This window comes from Chiloscyllium punctatum, chromosome 6, assembly GCF_047496795.1.
Source record: "Chiloscyllium punctatum isolate Juve2018m chromosome 6, sChiPun1.3, whole genome shotgun sequence".
Classification (NCBI taxonomy): domain Eukaryota; kingdom Metazoa; phylum Chordata; class Chondrichthyes; order Orectolobiformes; family Hemiscylliidae; genus Chiloscyllium; species Chiloscyllium punctatum.
Genome location: NC_092744.1, coordinates 50890979 through 50901463, shown reverse-complemented (window position 1 = coordinate 50901463; position 10485 = coordinate 50890979). Strand labels below are relative to the sequence as shown.

Genomic DNA, 10485 nt, shown 5'->3' with positions numbered 1-10485 from the left:
GTCAGAAAGGATGTCCATTTGTTAGTCTCTATTTGAACTCCTATAACTCACTAAATCAAAAGAAAAAAAACTGAAAAAGTAAAGGCAGGGTATTGATCCAGTGAAGGTGAAGGAACAGCAATATATTCCCAAGTCTGAATGGTGAGTGGAAGTTGGATATGGCGGTGTTCTCATGTATCTGCAGCCCTTGTCCTTCTAGGTGGAAGTGTTCATGGGTTTGGAAGATGCTGTCAAAGGATCTTTGGTGAATTTCTGCAGAGCACCTTGTACATATTGCTGTTACTGAGTGTCAGTGGTGGAGGACGTGCATGCTCGTGGATGTACTGCCAATTAAGCTGGCTGCTTTGTCCTGGATGGTGTCGAGCTTCTTGATTGTTGTTGGACCTGTACCCAGGCAGATGTGGATATTCCATCACACTTTTAACGTGTGCTTTGTAGATGGTGGACAGGCTTTGGGGAGTCAGGAGATTAGTTACTCACCACAGTATTCCTAGCCTCTGACCTATAGCCACTGCGTTTATGTGACATGTCCAGTTAAATTTCTGGTAACTCCCAGGAAATTGATAGTGGGGGAATTCAGTGATGGTAACACCATTGAATGTAAAGGGATGGTAGTTACATTGTCTTTTATTGGAGATGGTAATTGCCTGGCATTTGTGTGACACAAATGTTACTTGCCACTTGCCAGCCCAAGTCTGGGTATTATCAAGATGTTGCAGGTGAAAATGGATTGCTTCATTATCTGAGGAGATATGATTCCGTGAGTATGACTACGTTAGGCTGTTGTTTGACTAATCTGTGAGACAGCTCTCCCGATTTTGGCACGAGCCCCCAGATTTTAGTAAGAAGGACTGGGCTGTTGTCTTTTCCAGTGCCAGGTGTTCCATCTGGTTTCATTGTTAAAACTTCATAGCAATTGATACAACTGAGTGGCTTACTACCCCATTTCAGAGGGCAGTTGAGAGTCAACCATGTTGCTGTGGATCTGGAGTCACGTTTTGCCAGACTAGTGAGGATGATAGATTTTCTTCCCAGAAGGAAATTAGTGAAACAGATGTTTTTTTAAAATTAACAGTCGGCAATAGTTTCATGGTCATCAGCATATTTTAAAATTCCATTTATTAAAAGTTTTATTAATGGGCTACTATCTGCCATGTTATGATTTGAGCCCAGGTCCACAGAATGTTAGCGGAGTTTCTGGATTATTAGTCTAGCAATAATACAACTAGGCCATTGACACCCCCCCGCCCACCCACCCACCGAATGTACAATAATTATCAGAATTAATGAGCCAACTTTCCAGTTTTAAGCCGATATTTGGCAATGGGACCAGAACTGAGTGTCACTTTTAATTATGGGTGGGAGTACTGTGAGTCGAAGAGTGTGGCGCTGGACTGAACTGTGAGCAGCTTTCCTTACTTAAGGAAAGATATAATTTCATTGGAGGCAGTTCAGAGAATTTAATTCTGACCTCTCTGTCTCATTCTGCACCTTTTCTGTGGCTGAAATGCTGTACTCTGCAATCTGTTCTGCTACCCTGATACATTTTGGATGGTATGATCTGCATGTAAAGCACGCAAAACAACCTTTTCAATCTATTTCAGTGCACATGACAACAATGGATCAATGAATCAATCAAGTAGGTTCACTATGATTATCCCTAATTTGCAGAGATTGTTTTATGAGCACCGACTAAACAGTTTGAGACTCTGCTCACTAGAATTTAGAAATATGTGAGGTGATGTCATTGAAACATATAGGATTTTAAAGGGGCTTGACAAGGTAAATGTTGAGATGATGTTTGCCCTCATGGGATATTCTAGGACTAGAGGGCATAGTCTGAGAATAAAGGGCACCAAATTAAGATTAAGATAATGAAGAATTTCTTCTTTCAGAGAGTTGAGAGTCACTGGAACTCCTTGCCACAGAGAGATGCGGGGGCAGGGTCCCTGTGTATTTTTGTGGCTGAGGTAGGTAGATTCATGATCAGTAGAGGATTTAAGAGTTACTGGGAAAATTCTGGAAAATAGACATGAGGGATGTCAGATCAGTCTTGATTCTATTGAATGGCAGCATGGTTGAAAGGCTCCTGTTCCTTTTTTTATGGTCTTATGGTGAAATGTCTTTTTTATTGCCAGGGCCATTGAATTTGATATGCATACACAGAGAGTGTGGTCAATCTTGCTTCATAGATGGGTTTGAAGTTGACAATATGACTCAAATCTCGTGGGGTTGAAGGTCCAGACAGGCAATTGTTTACTGCAGGTCAGGAGCCTGACTTTATATCCCTTGAGATGGATCTGCAGCTGAATCTCCCCTTTCTTCACCTGCCCTATGCAATTGCTTACTTTCACTAGTTGATACCCTCTCTTCACCTGCCTCCCTTTTGGAGATCCTCACCCTTGTTTGCTCAGCTCTCTCCTTCTGCCAATACAGAATAACAAACCAAAAGAGTTGCCCTACAGTTCAATTGAGGCCATATTATGGGCCATTTGGGAAAGATGAGAAATACTGTTTTCCAGGAATTGCAGGAGGACTCAGGGAATACCAATCCTGGTATGCTGTTGCTTTTCTCTCAATATCCCTGAAGCTGCAGACTTCTTACTATGAGCTGCTCTACATTTACTCTCTTCCACTTCCTCTAAGCACACAATGTTGCCAACTTCTTCCCTCCCACCTCCATGCTTTGCTCAATAGAAGCTGTCTTTCAGCACATTTCTCTCTTATAACTCCTTTCCTTGCTTGGACCTTGCTGGCGGAGACCCATGTACCGGGCATCAATGCTACTGTTTTTGAAGAGTGACCATAAAGGGGATCACAACACAGCATGGTTCTCATTCAGTTAATACAAGATTATTAGCCTGTCCCTTTTATTTGTGAATTGTGCTCACCTTTAACCCCATCCACCCAAAAGATCCTTCTCCCCTTCCAGAGATTGCATATGCACAATGACTTGTGCTGAGACTAAATTTAGTGCATCACCTTTGAAACATGCTCTATCACCTTCTACCCTCCTGCAGCACCCATGACACACCAATTATAGCCATTCCACTCACCTCTGTTATCCTTGGAACTCCCCCATTATTCATGATCTCATAGATATTACCTTCCATTTACCTTCTCCCCGTCTGGGCCTAGACTCGTTACTGTCCCCATCCACGTGAGTGTTCTTGTTGTCCAAGCATCTGGTTTAGTCCATTCCATGATACTCCCATGAGACCATCTGTTACCCAAACATTTCCTTGGACTTGCTACCCCATTTCAGTTATATCATGGCTCATACATATTTGTCTTAATTTAATTTTTTCTGCCTTGATGGGTGCAGTGAGTGAGGGTTCCAGATTTTCACTACCCCTTAGGGTTCTCAAAGTCAGGATGGCATAAAATTGGGTGCCTCGCATTGGCTACATATTCACCACTTGTCCATCCCTACTGCAATTTTACCAATATGGCAGAGGTATTGGTTGGTCCAATCCCCTTAAAGCAAATTAAGGTCCTTAAGTTCTCATCTTCTACCACTACTGCTGGAATTTTGCTTACATTAAACCAGGTGATGCCTTGTATGAGTGACCAGACAAAATTGGATTGTTTCCCTTTCGAGGTCCAAGATTTTGAAGGATGACTATAGAGGGGAACACAGCTGGGCAGCATTCTCATTCTGTTGACTCGGATTATTAGTATGTCCCTTTCTGCAAAACACCTATGCTTCTCCTGCTCCCCTACCCTGTTCACCTAGGGCCTATTCTGTCAGAAGGCCTGCCAATCTGACAACTGGTAAATGCTGTGAGCAACTATCCAAAAGTGACAGCGTTCCCAGGCTTCAAAATGGGGAACCTTGCCCTGACATAAAATTCTGTGTGAAAATGTGCCACCTGAAAATACCCTTACTACCTAATATTATTTTTAAGAATGCACCCTTTTGACTTTGACCTTGCCTTCCACCCAAGCAAATAGTTTCTATTTAATTTGCCAAATTCTTCACATTTAAATGCTTCAATTAGTTTATCCTTTAACTATCTATAGTGGAAGGAAACAAGAAAAAGACTATACAAGCCTTTGTCATTAGTGAGGGTCTGGAATGCAGTGGCTAGGAGAGTAGTTGAGGGTGGGAAACCTAACTTTTTAAAAAGAATACTTGGATGCATATCATAACATTCATGGCTATGGGCCAAGTGAGGGAAAATGGGGCTACTATAGGTACTGCCCCCTTGACCATGACCCCACCACCAAACCATCATCTCCCAGACCATCCATAACCTCATCACCTCAGGGAATCTCCCATCCACCGCCTCCAACATCATAGTCCCACAACCCCGCACCACCCGTTTCTACCTTCTGTCCAAAATCCACAAACCTGACTGCCCCGGCCGACCCATTGTCTCAGCCTGCTCCTGCCTCACTGAACTCATCTCTGCATACCTCGACACGGTCCTGTCCCCCTTAGTCCAAGAACTCCCCACCTGCGTTCAGGACACCACCCACGCCCTCCACCTCCTCCATGATTTTCGCTTCCCCGGTCCCCAACGCCTTATCTTTACCATGGACATCCAGTCCCTGTACACCTCCATCCCCATCACGAAGGACTCAAAGCCCTCCGCTTCTTCCTTTCCCGCCATACCAACCAGTACCCTTCCACTGACACCCTCCTTCGACTGACTGAACTGGTCCTCACCCTGAACAACTTCTCTTTCCAATCCTCCCACTTCCTCCAAACCAAAGGAGTAGCCATGGGCACCCGCATGGGCCCCAGCTATGCCTGCCTCTTTGTAGGATATGTGGAACAGTCCATCTTCCACAGCTACACTAGCACCACCCCACACCTTTTCCTCCGCTACATCAATGACTGTATCGGCGCTGCCTCGTGCTCCCACAAGGAGGTTGAACAGTTCATCCACTTTACCAACACCTTCCACCCTGACCTCAAATTTACCTGGACCATCTCAGACTCCTCCCTCCCCTTCCTAGACCTCTCCATTTCTATCTCGGGCGACCGAATCAACATGGACATTTACTATAAACCGACCAACTCCCACAGCTACCTAAACTACACCTCCTCCCACCCTGCCCCCTGTAAAAACGCCATCCCATATTCCCAATTCCTTCGTCTCTGCTGCATCTGCTCCCAGGAGGACGGTTCCAATACCGTACCACCCAGATGGCCTCCTTCTTCAAAGACCGCAATTTCCCCCCAGACGTGATCGGCGATGCTCTCCACCGCATCTCCTCCACTTCCCGCTCCTCTGCCCTTGAGCCCCACCCCTCCAATCGCCACCAGGACAGAACCCCACTGATCTTCACCTACCACCCCACCAACCTCCATATACATTGTATCATCTGTCGTCATTTCCGCCACCTCCAAACGGACCCCACCACCAGGGATATATTTCCCCCCCCTCCCCTATCAGTGTTCCGAAAAGACCACTCCCTCCATGACTCCCTCGTCGGGTCCACACCCCCCACCAACCCAACCTCCACTCCCGACACCGTCCCCGCAACCGCAAGAAATGCAAAACTTGCGCCCACACCTCCCCCCTTACTTCCCTCCAAGGCCCCAAGGGATCCTTCCATATCCACCACAAATTCACCTGCACTTCCACACACATCATTTACTGCATCCGCTGCACCCAATGTGGCCTCCTCTATATTGGGGAGACAGGCCGCCTACTTGCGGAACATTTCAGAGAACACCTCTGGGACACCCAGACCAACAAACCCAACCACCCCGTGGCTCAACACTTCAACTCCCCCTCCCACTCCACCAAGGACATGCAGGTCCTTGGACTCCTCCATCGCCAGACCATAGCAACACGATGGCTGGAGGAAGAGCGCCTCATCTTCCGCCCAGGAACCCTCCAACCACAAGGGATGAACTCAGATTTCTCCAGTTTCCTCATTTCCCCTCCCCCCCACCTTGTCTCAGTCCCAACCCTCGAACTCAGCACCGCCTTTCTAACCTGCAATCTTTTTCCTGACCTCTCCGCCCCACCCCCACTCCGGCCTATCACCCTCACCTTAACCTCCTTCCACCTATCGCACTTCCAACACCCCTCCCCCAAGTCCCTCCTCCCTACCTTTTATCTTAGCCTGCTAGACACACTTTCCTCATTCCTGAAGAAGGGCTCATGCCCGAAACGTCGATTCTCCTGCTCCTTGGATGCTGCCTGACCTGCTGCGCTTTTCCAGCAACACATTTTTAGCTCTGATCTCCAGCATTTGCAGTCCTCACTTTCTCCTCCTATTATAGGTAGTAGTATATTTTGGTCGAACAAAATTGATAGGCGAAAGGACCTCTTCTTTATTGTACGATTCTGTGAATTTTTGGATTATTAGGTGGTAGGCCGTGAGTAAACTACATGAGTTTTGATTATTATTGAAATTGAAGCGCTGAAGTTAGATCATTCATCCAGGAACCTTTGGACTTATTATTGTGATAACATTGAAGAGTGGGACTTCATAGCGTGTGCAATTCCAGGTCAATTAGCAGAGCTATAATCATTATCTTGGCTATGTTGCTGGAAGATTATTTTAAATGTTGATATTGTCAAAGACATATGGATCAAGAAACACTGACAGTAAAATGCAAGAGCCAAGAACCTGGAGTTAGAGGGACAAGAAATAATTAAAACACAGCATGTTAACAAAAAAAAACTTTGTCCCCAAAGCAATAGAATTCAAATTCACACAGCAAAAGGAGACACTAAGTGAAGGTCAGATTTTTTGTTAGAAGCTGAGAGAGATGATTGCAAAGTACTTCAGCACAGACTACTTTTATTTCCTAGCAACCAATGAAAGCACAGGATTGACCATCTTGCATAAGAAGGTAAAAACAATGACTGCAGATGCTGGAAACCAGATTCTGGATTAGTGGTGCTGGAAGAGCACAGCAGTTCAGGAAGCATCATGCATAAGAAGTAATGAGCAACATATGAAAAGGCAATAATTAAAAGTCAAAGACAAATTAAACAAACCACTATTTATTTTAGAAAATATATTTTAAAACACTAGTACAGTACAAGTATAATTTCAAAGTGAAATGAATCATATCTTCATTTGATAGTTTAAAATATTTTTAGACGGTGTGAAATTAGAGCAAATAACCTAGGAAGCAGCTTTGGTTTCTAGCAATTCACGTGTAAAATATAAAGTACCAGGATTTTTACTCTCAAGAGCTCTGGAGTAAATAGAGAAAAAGACCATATTGTTGTGCTAATAGCCATAACAAAAGCTACGTTTATTTGCTCCTATTGGTGGAAACATTTGAAATAGAAGGTGGGTTGAAAGCTGATTAGTGAATGTAGAGGACTTTATCCTATCCAACCTTGGTCAGTTAGAACCCAGAGAGGTGAGTCTGAAATCATGGCATTCATTCAAACTGTTTAACAATACAGCAGAAAACTTTCATTGGGAACAAAGAACTAATTTCTCTCAGAGTTTTGTGTCACATAGGACAAAAACTGAATGCATCCTGTTACACATAAGATTAATTAGATAAAGGGAAGATTGGCATAGTCACAGAGAACCATGGGGCTACTCTCTCATTAAAATGGTAACTTTAACCTGATGGTCACCAAGTCCCAGGCAAGGGACAAGGTCAAAAAGGTAGGATCTTCCTGCTGACCCCAGCCATTACAGAAATTGAATCAATATTGATGTCACTTTGAATTGCAAACCATCCATCCAACCAATTAAGCTAACTGACACTAATTAATGGATAATAGAAGTGGTGAAAGATTTGTATCTTTAACTGCAAGTAAACAAGAATTTCCAAAATTATTTGACCCAAGAAAACAATGCCATTTGTCATTTTAGCCCTGATCATAAAATATAGGTGTTCGTGTCTGTCATTTATTTTACGATGAATTCCCTACCTCAACTCAGCAATCAGAAAGATAGAGAGGATGCAAGCATACATGAAGTATTTTTCTGTGGGAAGGCAAGTCAAACTATTCCAGGTCATTTGTGTACTCATTCTAAAGTGTTTTTTTTAATAATTACTAAATCTTTTGTTCTGACTTTGGAATATTAACTTTTATAGACCTCTTTCTATTTTAGATTCCACTTCTGTAACCACTCTATAACCTCTACTCTAGTTCAGATCAGTAAAATAGAAACATTTGGACTCCTTGCATTTGATATACTCAAAAAAACCCAGAATTAATCAAGTGGTAAACGTCTGGATTCCTATATATGGGGCTATAATATCAGTTTTTGGAACATAGGCCTAGATTTCAAATTACTAATGTTTTTACAACAATGTTCACCTATTTTTAAAAATAGGTTAATGTAAAAATGGATATTTAGTCCACAAAGGTCTATCATATTGTAGTTGATATAGGGAGGGCTACACATTTAGAATTGGCTGCATCTCTGTGCCTACAAATGTTCATTTGAGAGGAATAGGCAAACATATTGAGAACTGACGGAATTAGTACATTTTGTTTGAATTATTTGTGGCAACAAGGCCAAAAATAAGAGGAAATCTTTTTCAAAGGGAGCTGGAATAAACATTTAAACAATCACATCATTAAAGCAAAGTGATCAATTGAACAAAGAAAATGTATTGGTAAACAGAAGTAATATCCATTCCAAGGATTCCAGTCCTTGTTTCTTAGCATGCTCAAAGACATAGTAATTATGTGTGTTTGAATGAGAAAGCAGGTTGTGGCGGCATATTACAGTTTCTGCAGCTCACTGCCAACTTACACTCATGTAAATGGGTCAGTGTTTGGAGTATTTGTCTTAATTTCAACTTTAAATGTTTCACTGCAAGCAATCAAGAAGATCTTTCTTTTCTTTTGAAGGAGCAGGGTATGTTTTTATTGTAGTTCTTTGTGAGTTGCATAAAGTCTTGGAAAACAATAAGAAAATAACATTTCTGTTTCATTTTAAACCAGATATATTTCAACAGTAGTCTCTTTATCAAAATTAGGCTAAATGTAATTGAAGCAAAGAGGAACTATTGATTGGAAAATGAATTAATACGTACCTCTGATTCAGCTATGTTTGTCTTCGTGTTAAAATGTGTGACTGACCATCACACTTGCACTGTTCCATGCGTTAAAACTACCGAATTGCTTTGTACAAAATACACTATCCAAGAAAATCATCAACATCAGAGAGTCAAGCCATGAATTTCGCAAATAATGCAATTTCTTAAGTAAATCAGTTCATGATTCTAACGTTAATGTCGTGAAGTGCCGTGCACTTGTTAACAGAATGTTTTAAAGAGAACTGTGGTTTCAGAAAATACATGAAGAGCAACTAGACGCCTAAGGCAGTAGAGAAATTCACATCAAAAAAAAGGAATAAGCCTTTACTTCAAAAGGGCAATAATTTATGTTAGGATTGTGTGATTGAAGTCTTTGAAACAAAGAGCTAAGGGTTTTTCTCTGTAGAAATGCTCCAGAAAGGTCTGCGGTACTTAACATATAACAATGCTTCAAAATTCGTCTCTGGATTACTATTCAAAAATGGGAAACTGAATTATTGCTTAGTAACCTTGGCATCTTTAAGGCGTTTGTTTGTGAAAACCTTGCCTGTGTTTGCGACTGAAAAAGTTGCTGTTTGTTTCTGAATCTCTGCAAAGGTCTTGTGAGCTTTAAGTGTTGGAGTTCCCAGTAAATTTGATCAGTACATAAATGTTACGAGTTGAGCACAACCTCTTGCTTGTATTCTTTTGAAATGGTTTGTCATGGCTTTGATAGCCTGAGTGCATGGCTGTTTGTTTTGAACGCAGCACGAATTTGTGTGATCCTTACCCAGAGGCCTTGCTAATCTTCTCTGTATTGTCCCAGTTTTGATGTTATGTGCTGCTGAAGTTAACTGAGTTAACTATACCGCACCTGCTTTGTGTGAACTGACTTGTCCCACTGTAAACAAAATAATCTTTTATGATCCAGTAGTTTACTTTGATCTCCATTGCAAAGATTAAAAGAAAAGATTATTTTTATTTTATACATCTTAACATGTACTTGATTGCTGGGCTTAGGCTTGTGAGAATAATTTTATTGTCTTTTTACACAAGGTTCTTTGTGTACAACTTCATTTATTTTTTATATTTGTCTCCATGGCCCCACAGCATGCATTACAAATCAAGCAATTGCTACCATCAACTCCATTAGAAGCAGATTGTAAAAATCTATACCATGCAATCTTGTACACCTACACAATTATTTTAATTCATTTTCCAGATAGCTAGGACAGAATAAATGGAATCATTCTTACAATCCTTGTAACCGATCAGCTTTCCTGTTCTGCTAGTTACCTTGGTTCCAGTTGGCTAATATTACACACCAGGTTTTGATCTGAGCTCCCGTTTCCCAAATCCCAAGGGCACGTGTTCTACTTGGTGTGTGGGAATTAATTGCACAGACCTTCTGCAGTGTTCCTGTAGTTATCTTGGAAAACTTTGGGGGAGGGATGCAGAAATCTGTAAATGAGAATAAGGACCTCCATTCTAAAGTTTATTGAATGAATAGTGGTAAA

General features: G+C 41.9%; 1 protein-coding gene and 1 non-coding gene across 5 annotated transcripts in view; one reads left to right on the top strand and one right to left on the bottom strand.

Moving 5' to 3' along the window:
• Positions 1–8616: 8616 nt before the first annotated feature.
• Positions 8617–10485, top strand: part of plch1 (phospholipase C, eta 1) — a 155918-nt gene continuing 154049 nt past the window's right edge. For 2 of the 4 annotated variants that reach the window (XM_072572630.1, XM_072572637.1), the window contains exon 1: positions 8666–8808. The gene's annotated coding sequence lies outside the window, so the exon portion shown is untranslated. Of the gene's footprint in view, positions 8809–10485 lie in introns of all 4 variants that reach the window. The other 2 variants (XM_072572632.1, XM_072572635.1) reach the window with 2 other exon arrangements.
• LOC140479222 (U6 spliceosomal RNA) lies at positions 9720–9823 on the bottom strand. Its single transcript, XR_011960999.1, has one exon. It is a non-coding gene; the product is annotated as a U6 spliceosomal RNA (small nuclear RNA).